The sequence below is a fragment of the Galeopterus variegatus genome, unplaced genomic scaffold, assembly GCF_000696425.1.
Source record: "Galeopterus variegatus unplaced genomic scaffold, G_variegatus-3.0.2 Scaffold9232, whole genome shotgun sequence".
Taxonomy (NCBI): domain Eukaryota; kingdom Metazoa; phylum Chordata; class Mammalia; order Dermoptera; family Cynocephalidae; genus Galeopterus; species Galeopterus variegatus.
The window spans coordinates 35,228-54,084 of NW_007735343.1; the positions used below are offsets into that span (position 1 = coordinate 35,228).

Sequence of the window (18,857 nt, forward strand, 5' to 3'; positions counted from 1 at the left end):
TTTTTTCTTTTACTGCTTGTGCTTTCAGGCTCATGTTCATAAAGTCTGTGCCCAGACCTAGTTGCTGAAGTGTTTTACCTATATTTTCCCTTAGTAATTTTATAGTTTCAGGTCTTTTACTTAAGTTTTTAATCCATTTTGAGTTTATTTTAGTGTATGGTGAGGGGTGCATATCTAGTTTCATTCTTCTGCATATGGATATCCAGTTTTCCCAGCACCACTTGTTGAAGAGGCAGTCTTTTCCCCAATGTAGATTTTTGTTGCCTTTGTCCAACATCAGATAGCTGTAAGCCTGAGGGGTGATTTCTGAGTTCTCAATTCTATTCTACTGGTCTGAATGTCAATTTTTATACCAGTACTATGCTGTTTTGGTTACAATAGCTTTGTAGTATAATTTGAAGTCAGGTAGCATTATACCTCCAGCTTTATTTTTTTTTGCTCAGGATTGCTTTGGCTATTTGGGGACTTTTGTTGTTCCATATGAAAGGTAAGATTGCATTCTCCATTTCTGTGAAGAATGTCATTAGTATTCTGATGGGGATTGCATTGAATCTGTAGATTGCTTTGGGTAGTAGAGACATTTTCACAATCTTAATTCTTCCAATCTAAGAGCATGGAATATCTTTCCATCTTTTTGTGTCTTCTTTAATTTCTTTCAGAAGTGGTTTGTAGTTGGTCTTTCACCTCCTTGGTAAAATTGATCCCTAGCTATTTTATTTTTTTCATGACAATTGTAAATGGGCTTACTTTCTTTATTTCTCTTTTTGTTAGTTCATTATTTGAGTATATAAATTCAACCAATTTGGGGACATTTATTTTGTATCCTGCAATGTTACTGAAGTTATTAACCAGCTCTAGGAGTTTTTTGATAAGGTCTTTAGGTTTTTCTATATATAGTATCATGTCATCTGCAAATAGAGAAAGTTTGACTTTATCTTTTCCAATCTGGATTCCCTTTATTTCTTTCTTTTGCCTGATTGCTCTGGCTAGTACCTCCAATACTATGTTAAATAGAAGTGGTAAGAATGGGCATCCTTGTCTTGTTCCTGTTCTTAAGGGAAAGGCCCTCAGTTTTTCTCCATTCAGAATGATACTGGTGGTGGTCTTGTCATAAATGGCTTTTATTGTGTTGAGATATTTTCCTTCTGCACCTAATTTCCTGAAAGTCTTTATCAGGAAGGGATATTGAATTTTGTCAAATGACCTCTCAGCATCTATTGAGATAATCATATGGTCTTTGTCCTTGAGTTTGTTGATGTGATGTATCACATTTATTGACTTTCATATGTTGAACCATCCTTGCATACCTGGGATGAATCCCACTTGATCATAGCGTATGATTTTTTTAATGTGTTGCTGTATTCTGATTGCTAATATTTTGTTGAGGATTTTTGCATCTAAGTTCATCAAGGATTCTGGCCTGTAATTTTCTTTTTTTGTTGTGTCTTTATCTGGTTTTGGTATCAGGTTATGTTGGCCTCATAGAATGAGTTTGGGAGAGTAGCTTCTGTTTCAATTGTTTGGAATAGTTTGAGGAGAATTGGTATTAACTCCTCTTTAACAGTTTGATAGAATTCAGCTGTAAAGCCATCCAGACCTGGACTTTTCTTTGTTGGAAGATTGCTAATCACCATTTCAATCTCCTTGCTTGTTATTGGTCTGTTCAGGTTTTCTATCTCTTCTTGGTTCAGTCTGGTAGTTTATATGTGTCCAGAAACTTATCGCATATCTTCCAGATTTTCATATTTGTTGTCATACAGTTGTTTGTAATAGTCTCTAATGATTCTTTGTATTTCTGTGTTATCAGTTGTAATGTCTCCTTTTTCATTTCTGATTTTTGTTATTTGGGTCTTCTCTCTTCTTTTTTTGTTAACCTAGATAATGGTTAGTGTATTTTATTTATCTTCCTGAAAAATAACTTTTTGTTTTGTTGATATATTCTATCGTTTTTTGGGTCTCTTATTTCATTTAGTTCTGCTCCAATTTTAATTATTTCATTCTGTCTACTACCTTATGGTTTGGATTGTTGTTGTTTTCAAGTTCTTTGGGGCATAGTGTGAGGTCATTTATTTGAAGTCTTTCTGTTCTTTTGATGTAAGCTTTTATTGCAATAAATACGCCTCAGTACTGCTTTTGTAGTATCCCACAGGTTTTGGTATGATATTTCTTTATTTTCATTATTTTCTAGAAATTTTTTGATTTCCTGTTTAATTTCTTCTTGGGTCCATAGGTCATTCAGGAGCCTATTATTAGTTTCCATGTATTTGTATAGTTTTCAGAGTTTTGCTTATTATTAATTCCAATTTTAGTCCATTGTGGTCTGAAAAGCTACTTGGAATGATTTCAGTTTTTAAATTTGCTGAGACTAGATTTGTGATCTAATATGTGGTCTATCCTGGAGAATGTTCCATGAGCTGATGAGAAGAAAGTATATTCTTTAGTTGTTGGGTGAAATGTTCTGTATATATCTGCCCAGTCCAGTTGGTCTAAGGTGTAGATTAAATCCTGTGTCTTTTTGTTGACTTGTTGCCTGGAAGATCTGTCCCATACTGAGAAAGGGGTGTTCAGATCACCCACTATTAATGTATTAGGGTCTAATTTTTTCTTTAGGTCTAAGAGCATTTGCTTTATATATCTGGGTGCTCAAGTATTGGGTGCATAAATATTTATGATTGTTATGTCTTCTAGCTGGATAGATCCTTTTATCATTATGTAGTGGCCTTCTTTGTCTCTTTTTATGTTTTTTGGTTTAAAGTTGATTTTGTCCAAGATAAGAATGGCTACTCCTTCTCGTTTGGGGTTTCCATTTGCATGGTATATCTTTTTCCATCCCTTCACTTGTAGTGTGTGTGTGTCTACAGGTGAGGTGGGTTTCTTGAGGACAGCATATACTTGGGTCTAGCTTTTTTTTTTTTTTTTTTTTTCCTTTTTGTCTTTTTTCATGACCGGCAACGGATTGCAACCCTCAGTGTCGTGCCTGTACCAGACCGGGACCGGCAACGGGATCGCAACCCTCGGTGTTGCTCCTGCACCTCGCTCAGCCAGTGAGCAGCCGGTCTGTATGTGGGATCTGAACCCTCGGCGGGAGCGCTGCCACACTCCCAAGCGGCACACTGTAGCAGTGCGCCACCAGGCCGGCCCTTGAGTCTAGCTTTTTAATACAATAAGTCAGTCTGTGTCTTTTGAATGGGGAGTTTAGTCCATTCACATTTAGGGTAGTTATTGACAAGCGTTGCTTAATTCCTGTCATTTAATTGCTTCATGTTTAGATGGTTTAAATATCTTTTGATCATTATTTCCCCCCTTTGTTTTCTCTTCTTCAATGTTAGTTGGAAATTTAAGGTGGGATATTTTAGCTTCTTTCTCTTTCTTGCTGGCATTTTTGTTTTAACAGTGGGTTTTGCTCTTTCTTGTATATTTGTGATAGTGGTCACCATTATTCAGACTCCAGATGAATAACTCCCTTGAGAATTTCTTACAGGGCTGATGGTGTAGTGGTGAACTCCCACAACTTTTGTTTGTCTGGGAAATACACTGTTTCTCCCTCATTTCTGAAGGAGAGTCTTGCTGGGTAAAGAATTCTTGGCTGACAGTTTTTTTCTTTCTTTCTTTTCTTTTTCTTTTTTTTTTTTTTTTACTGTGTTGAATATATCATTACACTTTCTTTTGGCCTGTAGGGTTTTGGTTGAGAAGTCTGCTGTTAGTTTGATGGGGGTTCCCCTACAAGTGACCTGATGCTTTTCTCTCTTTGTCTTTGAGCTTTGCAAATTTAACTATAATGTATCCTGGGGGGATCTTTTTGGATTGAATCTGTTTAGGGACCTTTGAGCTTCCTGGATCCAAAGGTCTGTATCTCTCCCTACATTTGGGAAGTTTTCCATTACTATATGCTTGCATAGGTTTTCAATACCTTTTCCTTTCTCCTCCTCTTTTGGAATACCCACAATTTGGATGTTAGAGTGCTTGAGGTTGTCTGCTCTCTCTCTTAGATTTTCCTCTTTATTTTTAATCCTTTTTTCCTTTTTTTGACTGTCTGAGTTATTTCAAAAAGACCATCTTCAAGATCTGAAATTCTTTCTTCTGCTTGCTCTACCCTGCTGCTCAAGCTCTCAGTTGTGTTTTTTATTTCACTGAGTGAATCTTTCATTTCTAGAAGTTCTGCTACACTCTTTTTTAAGGTATTAATCTCTTTGTAGACTTCCTCCTTCATATACGGCATATTTTTTCTTGTTTCATTGTGTTCTCTAATTCTTCCTCCTTCATATGGTATTAATCTCTTTGTAGACTTCCTCCTTCATATACGGCATATTTTTTCTTGTTTCATTGTGTTCTCTAATTTATTCTTCCTTTATTTCTTCAATTTTTCTTAAGATCGTTACTCAGAATTCTTTCAGACATTTCAAGGATTCCCTGTTCCATGGAGTCTGACATTGGAGCATTACTGTATTATTTCAGTGGTGTCATTTCTTCTTGTTTATTTGTAGTTCTAGTATTTTTTCATTGCCATTTGGTCATTTGGTAGAAGGTTTGCTTCTTCTATTACACTGAGGTTGGCTGTGGAGTGGCCCTGGATTGGAGCATTACTGTATTATTTCAGTGGTGTCATTTCTTCTTGTTTATTTGTAGTTCTAGTATTTTTTCATTGCCATTTGGTCATTTGGTAGAAGGTTTGCTTCTTCTATTACACTGAGGTTGGCTGTGGAGTGCCCTGGTTGCTACTGTGGTGGTGAATTGTCTTTGCTTGACAGTAGGTGTGGTGGTGGTTATGTTAAACCACATTGGGTCCTGTTTCAGAATCTGTGGTTATAGAATGAGCCCCCAGAGCCACGTGGATCTGCTGGGCTCACCTCAGTGGGTCAGGTTGTGGGGGCTGGTGCTCCCCTCTGGGTACAAAGAGGGGGTAGGGGGACTAAACTATAAATTATTAAAAATTTCCTGGCTAACATTTTATAATTGAATTACTATAGAATTGAAAGTCCCTTAAATAAAAATGCTAATGGCATGGACATATATAGATTATAAATTTTAACAGCACAGACCTTACAGATCATCTGACCATACCCTCTTATTAAGAGATGAAGAAACTGAGGCAGTGAGAGAAAAGCATAGCTTTTCATCATCTGGTTGGCTATAGAACTGGGAATGGAACATAAAGTTCAAAGTGCTTGTGAAGACTGATTAAATTTAAGATTTATTTCCATAGAAATTCATACAAGTTTTGATAATATTATTTGCATAAGAGCTTATTTTCTTGTCCCCATTTCCCACCCCCTCACTTTACATGCCAGTGGAGATGCATTTTCCTGGTAGAAGTACAGAAATAACCCTTTCTCCCTCTTCACTGTTTGCTAACATTAAATAAAAATTTAGAAAGGCTTATCAGAATACTGATAAGCTGAGCATCTTGGGGCCCCATCCAGGGCCCAAGCATTGAGCCAGGGAATGGACACCCTGCCCACAACCAGGATACGGCCAGTGACTTGGGGCCCCACCCAGGGGCCCGGGGCATGGAGCTAGGGACCAGACCACCTGCCCACAACCAGGCATACTGCCAGCACCTCGGGGCCCTGACCAGGAGCCGGGGGCACGGAGCTGGGGACCAAATCCCTCCCACAACCAGGCACACCACCAATGCCAAGGAGTATGCCAAAAACATCACCTCCATGTGGGTGGCCCATGACAGCCACCACAGTAACCATGGCTGCCGCAAAAGTGGCTAAACATCACAACCACCACGCAGATGGTCTGCCAGCAACTGGAGTGCATTGACACAAGGAGAGTACCCAGCAGACTCCAAAGAAAAGAATAGGATGTGTCTCTCCACAAAGCCCATTCCAGAGAGACAAAAGAAGCATCTGCTCTATGATAATATTGGGGGACCTGAACACACCTCTCAGCATTGGACAGATCATCTAGGCATTACATCAAGAGAGTAACCAATACTCTTTCAGAGGGAGAGAAGTAATCTAGGGTTATCAGTGGTGGGCGGGGGGAGGGAGAAGCAGATAGAGAGAGATCGGACAAGGGGCATAAAGATTAAGTACAATTTGTAACAATATACATATTAGTAATACTGATTTGATCAACATATGTCTACATTGAATCCCAAAAATATGTATAATCCATTATGATTCAATAAAATAAAAAAAAGAATATAAATGGCTGAAACATAACTGTGAGCTGTGATTTTTGTGTGCCTCATAGTATCTAATAAAATTCTTTGCATATAATTTTTTTGAGAAATATCAAGATGCACACAATTTGAGTATTTAAAATTTTTATTGACTTTAACAACAATTTTATAATTTAATTTAGTTCTGAGTTTCCACACACACACACAAAGGTGGTCTTCAAAAAGTTCATGGAAAGATTTGTATTCTCTTTCAATTTTCTTTTTCCATAAACCTTTTGAAGTTCTCTTGTGTGTTGTGTGTGCATGTGATGCCTGTGTGTACTACCCTTAAAACTGTTAAAATTTTAAAATTTTTTTAGTTGAGTTTATTTATTTTATATACCTCCTTCTAAGTACATAGTATTCTTTTAGAAGACTGGATAATTTCAATTGATTTAATTGAACTGCTAATGAAGAGGAACAAGAGTTAACTGATGGAAACTTAAAAATATTAAATGCAATAGTTTAAGAGGGAAGAATGGAGCCAATATTTGTGAATTGGGTAAAAATGCAGCCCCCCACATTAAGCTATATCTCATTTAATTGAGACAAGATGTGCTCTCTGTTTACACAGGAGGAAATTGAGGATGAGAGACGTATATTTCCCAGAATTAGTAACTGAGGCTGTTAGAATTTAAACTGGTTGTATTTAAGAGGCAAACAACCAACTAAAATACTCAGATATAATTTAGGTTAAATACAGCTGGAATAAACTAAAAGACTATGTGTCTGTAAGCTTATTTACTTACATTCCAACATAGATATTCTTATTATTTTTACAATAACATTTTCAGTGACTAGTATTTTCCAACTGTCTTCATAGGAAAATCAAAGACATACCTCATTAAGTGTTTTATCATAGGTCATAATTATGTTTTCACATCATCTATAAGCACAAATTCAGTAGTTTAATCATATATTTTCATATAATGCATATTAGTATATTAGTCAAATATAAAGGAGAAATGCTTTTTCTAAAAAAAAATTAAAAATAGGCTATTTGAACTCCACAAATTTTCATGGTATTTGGGATAAAAGTTGGTATCCAGACTGTTGTTTAATATTTGATTATTAATTGTGTCAGCAGAATCCTTGAAATGATTTAAAGCATCAAGTTTAGTCAGAGATCACGAATGCTATTAATTCTGTCCATTACCATATGTTCTTAATCAGTCATTTCAGATGAGAGTCTGAGAAATGTTACCACATGTCCCTGCCCCAGTTCTCCCCCCTCTTTTTTTTTTTTTTTTTTAACATTTCTTGCATAAAATAAAGTGCAAGGATTTTTGAGGACTGGAGAATTCAGTATTTCCTGGCTATGCCATTTTTGTCTTGATAATTACCAGTCTGTCGTCCTTAATACCTTTGATGTCCCTGCAAATTAAATCAATGATGAAAGAAAAACAGGGCTAATTTTAGCAGTTCCCTTCCTGTTGCTATGCTCTGGCCTTTCCACCAAAGAATAAATAACATGTACATTTGCTTCTTCATAGCCTTGTTATATGGGGAAATTAAGGCACAAAATGTGAATGCTTAAGTACAAATTGTAAAAGGATTTCCAGCCTTATTCTACCATTTTAAAAATATGTTCTTCATATAAGCTCTAGCTCCAAAATAAAACATTATATTTTGGATTAAGTTGTGTCCCTAGGCATGAGATGAAATGAACAGACTGCATGGACGGTTCGAGGTTTGGGTATTTTTCATAATTGAAGCAGACTGCTACACAGTGATTTTACTTGGTGACAGGAAGTAATCAAAGATGAACTGTGCCAAATGTATATACAGGCGAAATTATGTTTCTATTTCCCTATATTGTATATTAATATCTCGAATAATTTGTGATTTATTGTCCTTCTTGTATTAACTTATGATCTGGCAATGCAACTGGGAGAATGTTTCATGTAGACATTAATAGTAAAAGCATAATTTCTAGGAATTTGTTCTATGGATACTACCAGGGAAACAAAAATTCAAGTGCAAGAATATATAATCAATCATTGTTTACAATAGCAAAAAATAACTGGAAATAACCAGAATTTCATCAAAGGCCAGAAAAATAAATTATGGAATAACTATATTATAGAACAGGAAAAAGTATACCTGTACATTTTGAATGTAAAGATGTCCACATATACTCAGACACACACACACATACATATACAACAAAGACATATAAACACTCTATACATAAATATATATACACTATATATAAATATATACACTATATACACACACACTAGAACACACATGTGCTTCTTTATATATTTATAAATGTTTGTCTATTCAAGGAATATTTCTGGAAGGATATGCAGGAAACCATTAGCAATGTTTACCTTTGGAAGTGGAGTTGAGGGTAGAGCTTAGAATGAAAAAGTGTGTGAAATAGCTAGAAGGAGATGAACTTTTCATTTTGTATGTCTCTGCAGTGTTTGATTATGGTTTGTACCATTAGTAGATGCTATCTCTACAATTAAAGCAAATCAAAACAGAAAAAGGAAATGAAAATAGAACATCAACTAGCAAAATACAGTAAAGATATCACAAGATTTAAAATTCTCACTGTCACTCTTTCTTAAAGTAGACATGACCCTGCTGCCTTAAGGAAGTGGGAAATGATTTCAATGATTCCCCTGAGTAATCTTAACATGAAAAGCAACAAAAGGATAACTCAATATTCTGAAAACAGAATTTCTGGGTTAATTGCTTTAAAAAAATAAACAAAATAATCTGTTACTATATTCCCACCTTTCACTGCATGACTTCTCTGTCAAAGAAAGGGGAAGCTTGTAGAAATAGAGTCAAGGCCATCAGTTACAGAGACCGCTATGAGCCACACATGTACTTTAATAAAGACAATAGAGGTTGTCCAGGTTTTTAGGCTTTGCAGGTAGTTAATGTCAGTCTTACTCAAAAGTCAGCCCTCTCCTTCCAATATATCTAGCTGACTATCTTTTGTGGAAAAAAATGGTGTAAATTATATTGGAAAGGCAGAGTATTTAACATACTTTGAAATCCATGAAATTTTAGCCACAACACATTAGCTTAACAACCAATATGGGTAAATAGGTATAGAGCTTGCAATCTGTGCCAGGCACTATTTCAAGCTCTGAGGTACTATTAATTACAACCTGATTTTTAAGATAGAAAAATCTAGGCTCAGAGAAATTATGTAACTTGTTTACCAATAAAATTTTCTCTAGCTACTCTAAAATATAATCCTATAGTATTAAATGTATTAAAAATATAGTATTAAAAGTATGTGATATAAAAGTAAAATAACTTTTCAAGATAAAGTCATTTAAATGCATTTATTCTAAGATCAAAGATATTATGCAGATCAAAATAAACATTAATAATTCTGACATTCTTAGCCCACTGATTAAAAATTAATGATTAACTTATTGTTCATTATAGCTATGGATACACTTTCATAGTATCAAAATCCCTCTTATACTTCTAAAAAATATAAAGTAGAATAATTACAGTGTTGATATTCTTTCAACTTTTTCAACTTAATTCAACAAACAGGATTGGACTAACAGTAGTATAACTTTCTACATAACATTTTTACAATGAATTCTAGTAAAATAAAGGTAAGATTTTAGCAGACAGTTTTTTTAATTGTAACATGGCTGTACACATCTGTGGGGTGCAGAGTTGAATATCAACCCATGTGTAATATGTGATGCTCAAATCAGGATAATTAGTACATTAAACATTATACATTGTAATCACTTTTTGTGGCCTTTACCAATTCCTCCCTTATCCCCATCCCGCTCTGCCTTTCCTACTTCTGGTAACCTCAGTTCTGTTCTCCTTTTGAAAGTTCAACACATTATTGTGATTGTTGTATCTTTCTCATTTTTAAAAATTTATTTGTTTATTTTTTTAGCTCCCACTTATGAGTGAGCAGACAGTATTTTATAAATGGGAAATTGTAGTAAAGTGACAAACCTCTGATCACAAAGAAACTCATTAGAAGTAACCTACCTAGAATTCAGAAGTTATTGAATTTTTCCCTTGTGGTCACACCACAAACCATGAAAAATGTGTGGTATACCCTCTGAAATACATTAAACTTCATTGGAACTTTAAGTAGTTTTCCTAAGCCATTAGCTATACAGAAATCTATTTAATTTACTAAATGTGACTCAGCCACATCATATTTACTTATGGCTCAAAGAAGAGATGTAGAATATACCGATTTCCATTAAATTGGGTGAAAACTTATATGCCATCTTGTCTAACACTCCCCCAAAGCAGGAAATCCGTCTAAAACATGTTTGAAAGTTGGTCACTTCCCTTTGTTTGAATATATTTTAGTAATTGGATTTACTCTACTTTTAGAAATAGCCTTTTAAACTTTGACAGTGTTATTGCTTATGAAAGTTCTTAACCTGAATCAAAATTTTCTTCCCAAATTTTTGACCCATTTGCTCTGACTTTACTAAATGGAGCTACATAGTCTACCCTTTCTTTCCTGCAGCAGCCCTTCCAGTACAGTATTTGTAGAGAGCTATCACATCTCCCTAAATTCTTTCCAGGTTAGTTATCTCCAGCTGCTTGTAGGTTTCTTATAGGATCGTTTTCCCAATTCTCATTAGATGGTTAATGTTTCTACTGAAACATGACCCATAAAAGCAGTTACTGTGTCCCAAGGTAGTCTGAACACTGTAGATCACAATGTAACCATGGCTGCCTCCATACATATCAATGCAAATTAGGTTTGTATTTTTGCAGATACTGTAGTTGCTATTTTTAAGCATTCTTAATGCAGACAGCCGGTTGTTGCAGCTGTCCTTTCAGCTCTGTGTTATCTGTATATCTGATAAGCAGTTTTCTGTGTTTTCATCCAAGTCATTAATTAAAAACTCTGAAGAGGTCAGGGACATGGACAAAGACCTTCAGCACATCACTTGCAACCTCAGCCGAGGCAAACAACACACATAGGGCACATATTAAAAAGTTCAACTTAGATAAACTCCTAAAAAAATTTGCAATCTGAAAATCTAGCAAATGTTATTTTAATTTCAGCATATTTTTTATGCTGTATGAGGAGTTGGGGAACACCATAAATTTTTCATGATTAGAATTGCTCAAAGAGATATAAACCAATAATTCTATGAGTTAGGAATTATTATCTCCAATGCAGATTTAGAAAGAAACTTTGGAGAGAGTCAATAACTTGATTAAGCTGCAAAGATAGTGGCAGAGCCAAATTTCAAACCTAGCTCCAGGGCTCCACCAGTTCCAACTAGTTCTATAAACTACATAGTTCAGCTCTTTTCTCCTTCAGCCCTCACCACTACCATTTCCTACCTGGGAAAATATCCCTTCCTTGGGCATGTATGGTATCTGCTCTGATAATACCACCTCATTTTCTTTCAGCTTTCATCACCATTTCAATATTACTATACAATAAAGCCCCACACCCTTCTTATTCAACAAGAAAAAAGAATATGCAAGTACCTGAATGTATCTACTTACATAAAACAGTTCACATTCATACTCAGAAACACATATGAAACTATTTCTATCACATGAAAGATGTAACAATACCATTATGTAGAACACATTATCAAAAGCAGCATTTTAGTTGAGCTATTTAATTAGTGACAATAATACTGGTCCAACTCTCACTTTAGCCTCTTTCTCAAGCAAATCAGCATAAGATAAGAGAGAGAACTTGGGATTTTAGTCAGAAAAGGAGAATTCAGATCTCTCCCCTAACATTTACTAGTTCCTCAGGAGAGGCTGCTAGGTCTCTTCTGGTCTTACTCTACACTTTCTCCCCAAGTGATCGCTTCCAAAGCAATGGCACCATATTCCAAACACTAAGTCAATAATTTCCTAATGCATTTCTATAGCATAGGCCTCTCTTAGCCTTAGCCCCATGTATTCTGTATCCCACTTCCCTCAAAGTTCTCACTGGAGGCCTCACAGGTACTTCACATTCAGCATGTCTCAAACTAAACTCACCATTTTCTCCCCATTCTCCAATGATCATAATTTCGGTCCATAGCACCATCCACTTCCCTCAAAGTTCTCACTGGAGGCCTCACAGGTACTTCACATTCAGCATGTCCCAAACTAAACTCACCATTTTCTCCCCATTCTCCAATGATCATAATTTCGGTCCATAGCACCACTGTCTACCAAATACCCATGCCAGAAACTTGAGAAACACCCTGGGTTCCACCAACTGGAACCATTCCTCACAACCAATCTCTATATCCTGTAGTTCTACTTTTTAAAAAAATTACAAAGCTGTACACTTCCATTTTCTTCTACTGATACCTAGTTCTTACTACCACATTTCCCCCCCTGGATGTAGCCAAAGCTACTTAATTGGCTCCCCATCCACTCTTTCCTATCTTCAATTCACTACAAACAGGGAGATCTTTCTAAAACCCAAATCTTATCATGTCACTCTCTTGCTTAAAATAATTCTATTACTTCCCCTAGAAAAAAGATCAAATCCTTACTGTGTCTTAGAGGGCCCACACTGTGAGCCTCAGCTTGTAGTGTTTTTCTTACATTTATATCCTGGGGAAGCAGTAATGGATATATGGAATTGCTTCCATTTCAGTCTAAAGAGCATCGGATACTAAGACCACTCCATCCAGATTCACTGGGGGATAAAAGGGGACAGGCAGAGGGAATGAGGCACCAACCTGAATGAGCATCCAGCTGAACTGGCAAAGATACAGGTAATGTGTGACAGCACCCATGGCTGAGCAGCTCTCCTCAGCAAGCTGGGGACTTGCATACACCGACGCCAGAAACAAAATCTGTAAGAAACAGATACTTCTATTTTGAAATCATGCTAAAATCAATGAAGAATATTAAGAGAACAGACTGCTTTCTTTTCTGAATTTCTGATTCAATGATTAAAAGGGAAAATAAGTTGATTTGTTAGCCGAACTGATATAACTAAGAATCATTCTAAAAATGGCAATATGTGGATTTGTATATTTCTAAGAAATGATGAATGATATGGAATTATGCTACATGTTGTCTAGGCTCTCAAGATGAAATTCTCAAAGTAAACCTTGTTCTTATCATTGATAAACAAAATCCCATGAAATACATTTATTTTAGCTGAGTGAAAACACCATTCCTTGTATAAGTCAAAGCTAATGGGAGAGAAAACAAAGAGGCAAAATCTCTGACTTTGCCATCATCTGCAGCCTCTTGCCAAGAAGTGATATATATAACAAAAGAGACTTAAAGTAAGTTTAAAATTTCAAATCCTATGATTGTCCTAATCTTTGGATTTTTATTTCAACTGCCCTCAAGGTTCTGTTGAAAAGTCCCCTTCACATGAGGCTCTCTTGACCCTACTATTTAAAATTGCACCCTCCTTTCTACCCTCCTTCCCACACAAGTGATTCTCCTGACTTTACTTCTCTTTCTTTTTATAAACAGCACTTAACACCTTCTAACGTACTCTGTGATTTGCTTATTTATTGTTTTTTTGGTTATCGTTAGTTTCACCCACTAGAATGTACTCTCTAAGAAGGCAGGACCTTTGATTGCTTTCCTCACCGAGGTATCCCGAGCACCTAACTCAGTGTCTGTCACATGGTAGGTGATCAATACATACTGGTTGAACAAATAAGCAAACTGAAACACTCTTTGTGATTTCTATGAATCATTTTATATCTTCTCCAATGTGTGATTACTGTGTCAAATTTTGTAATGAAAAGTGTAGATGGCAAGCAAAAATTTGGAGCAGTATTATTACCCTATAACCTCTCAAACAATAGACTCTTTCCCCCTAAAGGACAGGGATCAGGTTTTTTTATATTTTCAGAGGCTACTACTATGCCTGGAATATAGAGGTGATCGATCAATGTTAAAAGAAAGAATGAATGATGATTCTAAAATGACAGGTGGGTGTTGTAATGAGAAAATTACCTGGCTTATGCCTCAAAACTCCTCAGCTTTTTAAAAGGAAATATAAATGTCTGTGACGCTGTTTGAATTTCTTTTAAAAAATGAATAATGTTCTCAAAAAGAAGTCAGAGCAAAGGGACAGAGTGTAGTTTTAATTTTCAAATAAAATAAGTTCCTTCCCAATCTTATTGCCCCAATGTATCCATCAATTTCCCTCAAAGATTTCTGCCCAAGGGTGTTTTTAGGGCATCATCACTGTGGTGAATTTGTCAGGATCTGCGGCAAGGCCTTGCATGCTCCCAAAAATCTCTATTTCATAGTTAAAGACTCACTATAACCTGCTTCCTTAGTCAACTGCATAAGCTAATTACTAATAGATTAACATTATATTATTAATTACTGATTAATATTAATAACTAATTGTAAATTAACAAATTTACAGTAATGTATTTCATACCATGCTAAAGTGACCCCTCCTTCTTATGAACTATTTGAGTACCTCCTGACCTGACTTTTAGGCTATGGACACCAAACAAGTCACTTTCCCCTTCTGGACCTAATTTCCTCATCAGTAGCAGGAAGTTGGAAGAGATAAAATCCTTCCTACTCCAAGATTCTAGGATTATTTTTAAAATGAGAAGCATTTGTGATTCAACTTTCTGTTTAGCCCTAGATTTGAAGCATTTGTAATACACACTATTAAAAAGGATGAGTGCCAACATTTAAAGTAGAAACTAGAAATTTGTTTCATTATTTCCTAACAATCCAGTACAAATGAGTTCCCTGAAAAAAAAAAAAAGTCAACAAATAGTTCCCTGAAAAAAAAAGTCAACAAATTTATCTTTCCAGAACACACCACAAAATAGCTTTCAGATTATTAGAGCTTTTTTTTTTAAATGTGTTTTATTTGTTTCAAGTCCACACAGCAAGGCGAGTTCTACTACCCAGGTGGTGCTGGTTGGAACAAAGAAAACTCTGGTGTATAATTAAGACAGGAGGAGTCTGCATGCATAGGCCAAAAACCTCACCCTATTTGTAATACATGATGAATAAATGCCGTTTGAAGAAATATTTAAAGTGCTTGGGAAAAGCTGGTCCCTTCATTGTATGGAACATTTCCCTGAAACCTTGTCCTTGCAGATAATTAACACAACAAAACCCATCCCTTGTAGAGGTGAACCTTGGCCCAAGTCTGGGCCAATTACTGGGTCTCCTTAAATGTGCATCTCTGGTGCTGTAATCCTAGGCACAGGATAGAGCTAACTCTTCTCTTTGCCAAGGGAATGTGGGGATGGGGCCTCCCACCAGATGCCAGGGCTTTACCCAGGAAGAGGATGGTTCCAGCAGAGGTGGCTATGAGTCTCAGCCTCTCACTCACATTCAGTATAAAATCAGTGCTGTGTTTGCAGTGAAAAGAACCCTCAAAGGACAGCTTCCTGCTATTCCTTGCAACAGGACATCTCACTTGACTTACAAGAAAGTGACAAGGTTCCTAGGCAAGATCATGTTCTAGATGGGGGGCTAGAAGCTGAGAACAGCAGGCCTCAGCCTCGGGGAGTGTGCCTTCACACACTCCAAGTACACCCCCCTTCTTTCTACTCTGTTGGGGCTGCTCTGTTCCTTCCAGGAGTCAGATATCTCTTACTTTCAAGGCACTGGAAAGTTCCATCCCATTCCAAGATGGGGGAGAGAGTAGTTCCCAGACTCATGACAAGGCCTCTGGCTTACAAACAGAAGTTCATCCAAAATGAACTTGTTCCATGACTTAATTTGGTAGATTTATGTTTGTCTGTCAAGTTTGCTTACAAAGGGGTTACCTGGATTTGTCAGTTACCAACGGGGTCACTGCCTTAGACTAGACTCATATCCCTGGATCTCCCACTGCCCCCTGAGACTTACAAAGGGGTTACCCGGATTTGTCAGTTACCTACCAACGGGGTCACTGCCTTAGACTAGACTCATATCCCTGGATCTCCCACTGCCCCCTGAGACCAAGCCTCCTCTGGCAGGACTCACATCAGTTCTACCTTGAGATGGTTCTGCTCTGACCTCATTCCTAGCGGGCTGGCCTCATGAGGCGAGCTGGTCCTTGACAGCCATGGTCAGTGCCATATTAAGGGAAATGCTAGGCTAGCATCAAGCAGCTTCCCAAGGTGGCCAACAAACAAACTGTGGTCTGTGGGATGAGTTGGGCAGGGCCCTGGTCACCCCTCTAAACCTGTGGCTCATTCCCCGGCCTCTCCCAGTCAAATGGCTAAAGAAAAGGAGCCTCGGGGTGTTGGGGAGAGAACAAGACTGGAGCATCCCTTCTGAGAAAGTGGGAATCACCCTGTGGTTTTGGGTGGAGACTAACCAGCTTCCTAAGCAATACATTGGGACTCCTTGCCCTGTGTGCTGGGTACATGTCCTTTCTGCACACAAAATCCACCTGTGCACGGGCTTTGGGTAGGCACAGTTCTTTGTCCATCCTGCCCTTTCTGCACCTCCCTAACCCCCGATTCCTCAGAACTCAAGGTAAGACTCCTTCACTGTCAATGCATGAGTAACAGGCCATGCTCTACCTGTCAGGCTGGGTGCAGCTCAGCCAAGCCTCCATGCCCACAAGTGCCACAGTCATCTCTGCTCTCTCAGAGAGAGGGTTCACCCCCAGTCTTTGCCCAACATGAGCACTCACTCCCGCCTCCCTAAACACCTCTCCCTCACTTGTCTGGGATCCTCTGTCAGGAGCTCTATGGAGACTCCCAGTCAGGTCCCCAAGGGCCTCCTTAGGAGAGGGCTGCACCTCTATCATGAACAAACCTCCTCGACCATCTCAGAAAGCTCCCATTCTAGGAGCAAAGTAGAAGTCCAGAAATGACAAGCACCCAGCAAGTTATCAGAAGCCTGGAGCTGTGCCTATCCCTCCTGGAATCTCGGAAGGCCACATGTCCTGTAAGAAGCCATTGGCAATCCCCAATCTCAGGGTTGCCCTCCCAAAGACAGTGAGGCGATGGAACACTGGTCCAAGGTGTAGAGTGAGTGGATGGACCTGGTGACTAGCAGGGTGCAGGAAGGGCAGAGTGACTAATAAAGCCCAGGAGCCAGGCTGCAGTGGGGCTTGTGGGCCTGGGGCCCAGCCTCGTAATTTATGCCTTGCAGTTCTGCCTCGGACTTGGCCTGGCTGAGGGTCTGGAGAATGCTTTGGGCCCACAGTCCTGCTTCTCCTAGGTGGGGTTCAAGTAGCTCATGTTGAGGGGGAGGAAGAGGCTGTGCTCTGTCCCAGCATGGTTCTCCATCAGGGCCTCCAGACTGGGGAAGTGATGGTAGGTGCTCCACACAGTAACAGGTGGCTCCGGAAGACCTGGTGGGGCATCATGCTGCACTGTGTCAGCACCGATTGGCACCATACCTCTGGCACCAGCTCAGGCCACAGTAGAAAAGCCCTGAGCATGTCTCTCCACAGCAGGGCAAGGGCACGGGGGCCTGGAGATGCCAGCAAAGGCCCAGATGTTCTCTGTCAGGCTGCCCTCACTCTCCACCAGGCACGAGGGAGGCCATACCTCCCACGTCACAGGAAATGTCTCCCCAGCCAACAGCTGCAGCTGAGTCTGGCAGGTGCATCTTGGTAGACCCCCGAGCAGATCACCTTACTAGGAATGGTCTTCTTGTGCACCAGCGTGGGTGAGCCATAGGGATTTCCCAGGCAGGCATGGCAGGTGCCCCACTGCCTTAGACTCTGGCAGCTCCTTCCCACTGCTACCTGACCCCTCTGCTGGCAGCTGTTGGATGGAGACCAGTGTTTGGATGTTTTGTGAGAGCTGATCATGGCCGAAGGGCTCCCACACCAGGCCAGGGGGAACCCCAAGGCTGGACAGTGGCTTTAGAGGCACGTCCCCTGCAGGCCTCAGGCAGGACTTCGGCCGTGCCCTCTCCTCAGTGTGCTGCAAGAGGTAAGAAAGCTGGAAGGAGAGGCAGATTAGCAGGTGTGGGATCTGGATCTCTGCAGGCTGGCTGCCCACAAAGCCTCGGCAGGTTTTGGGTGATGAAGGCAAACTGGCAGTTGGCTGGACACCAGGTGGAGTAGAGGATGCACCTCAGGGTGTGGGCCACCAGGTGCACCTTATCCTCCCTGCTGTGGATCTTCAGACCCTGAAGGATGAATTTTAGGATGATGGCCTGGTGTCGGGGACAGTACTTCAGTCATACTCTCTCTTGTGTGTTCTGGTCATTCACAGCGAAGGAGCCCATGTACTGCTGCCAGGCAAACTTGGTGATGCACCTGAACAGGCCCACACTGGAGGCCCTCTGGCACCATGCCCCAGCCCTCTGCATGGCCCCCCGGGTGTCCAGCCTCAAGCTTCACGGGAGAAAGGCGCGGCCAATGCAACTCAAGTCTGGACCCCTCAGCTCCCACCCACGACCCCAGCGCAGCATACCCTGTCCCCCAGAGTTTATTTTAAAAACATGTTTAGATTTTCCCAGACTTCAGCTTAACTTTTGCTTAACCTCTGAATTATAACAAATTATAGGTCATAAATTTATCTTTCCTATATTCCACAAATATTTATTGAACACCTATGTACTGAACATTAAAACTATGCCCTAAAAGACCTCAGAAGCATAGAGCTGCATCATTCCATTAAAAAAAAAATCATTTTAACATTTTACAGGATTTTATATTCTTTCTTTTTACAAAGTGGGATCTATTTTCATAAAGTCTTTATAAATGTACCTACAATAAATTCAAGCCTCTTTATTTAATTCTGAAATATGGAATGTGTTAAAGTTTATTTGGTAGTTTTGT

The 18,857-nt window shown here is 38.9% G+C and overlaps 1 pseudogene; it reads right to left on the bottom strand.

The window, feature by feature from the left end:
- Positions 1-17,137: 17,137 nt before the first annotated feature.
- On the bottom strand, positions 17,138-18,421 carry LOC103609130 (annotated as a pseudogene).
- Positions 18,422-18,857: the final 436 nt, after the last annotated feature.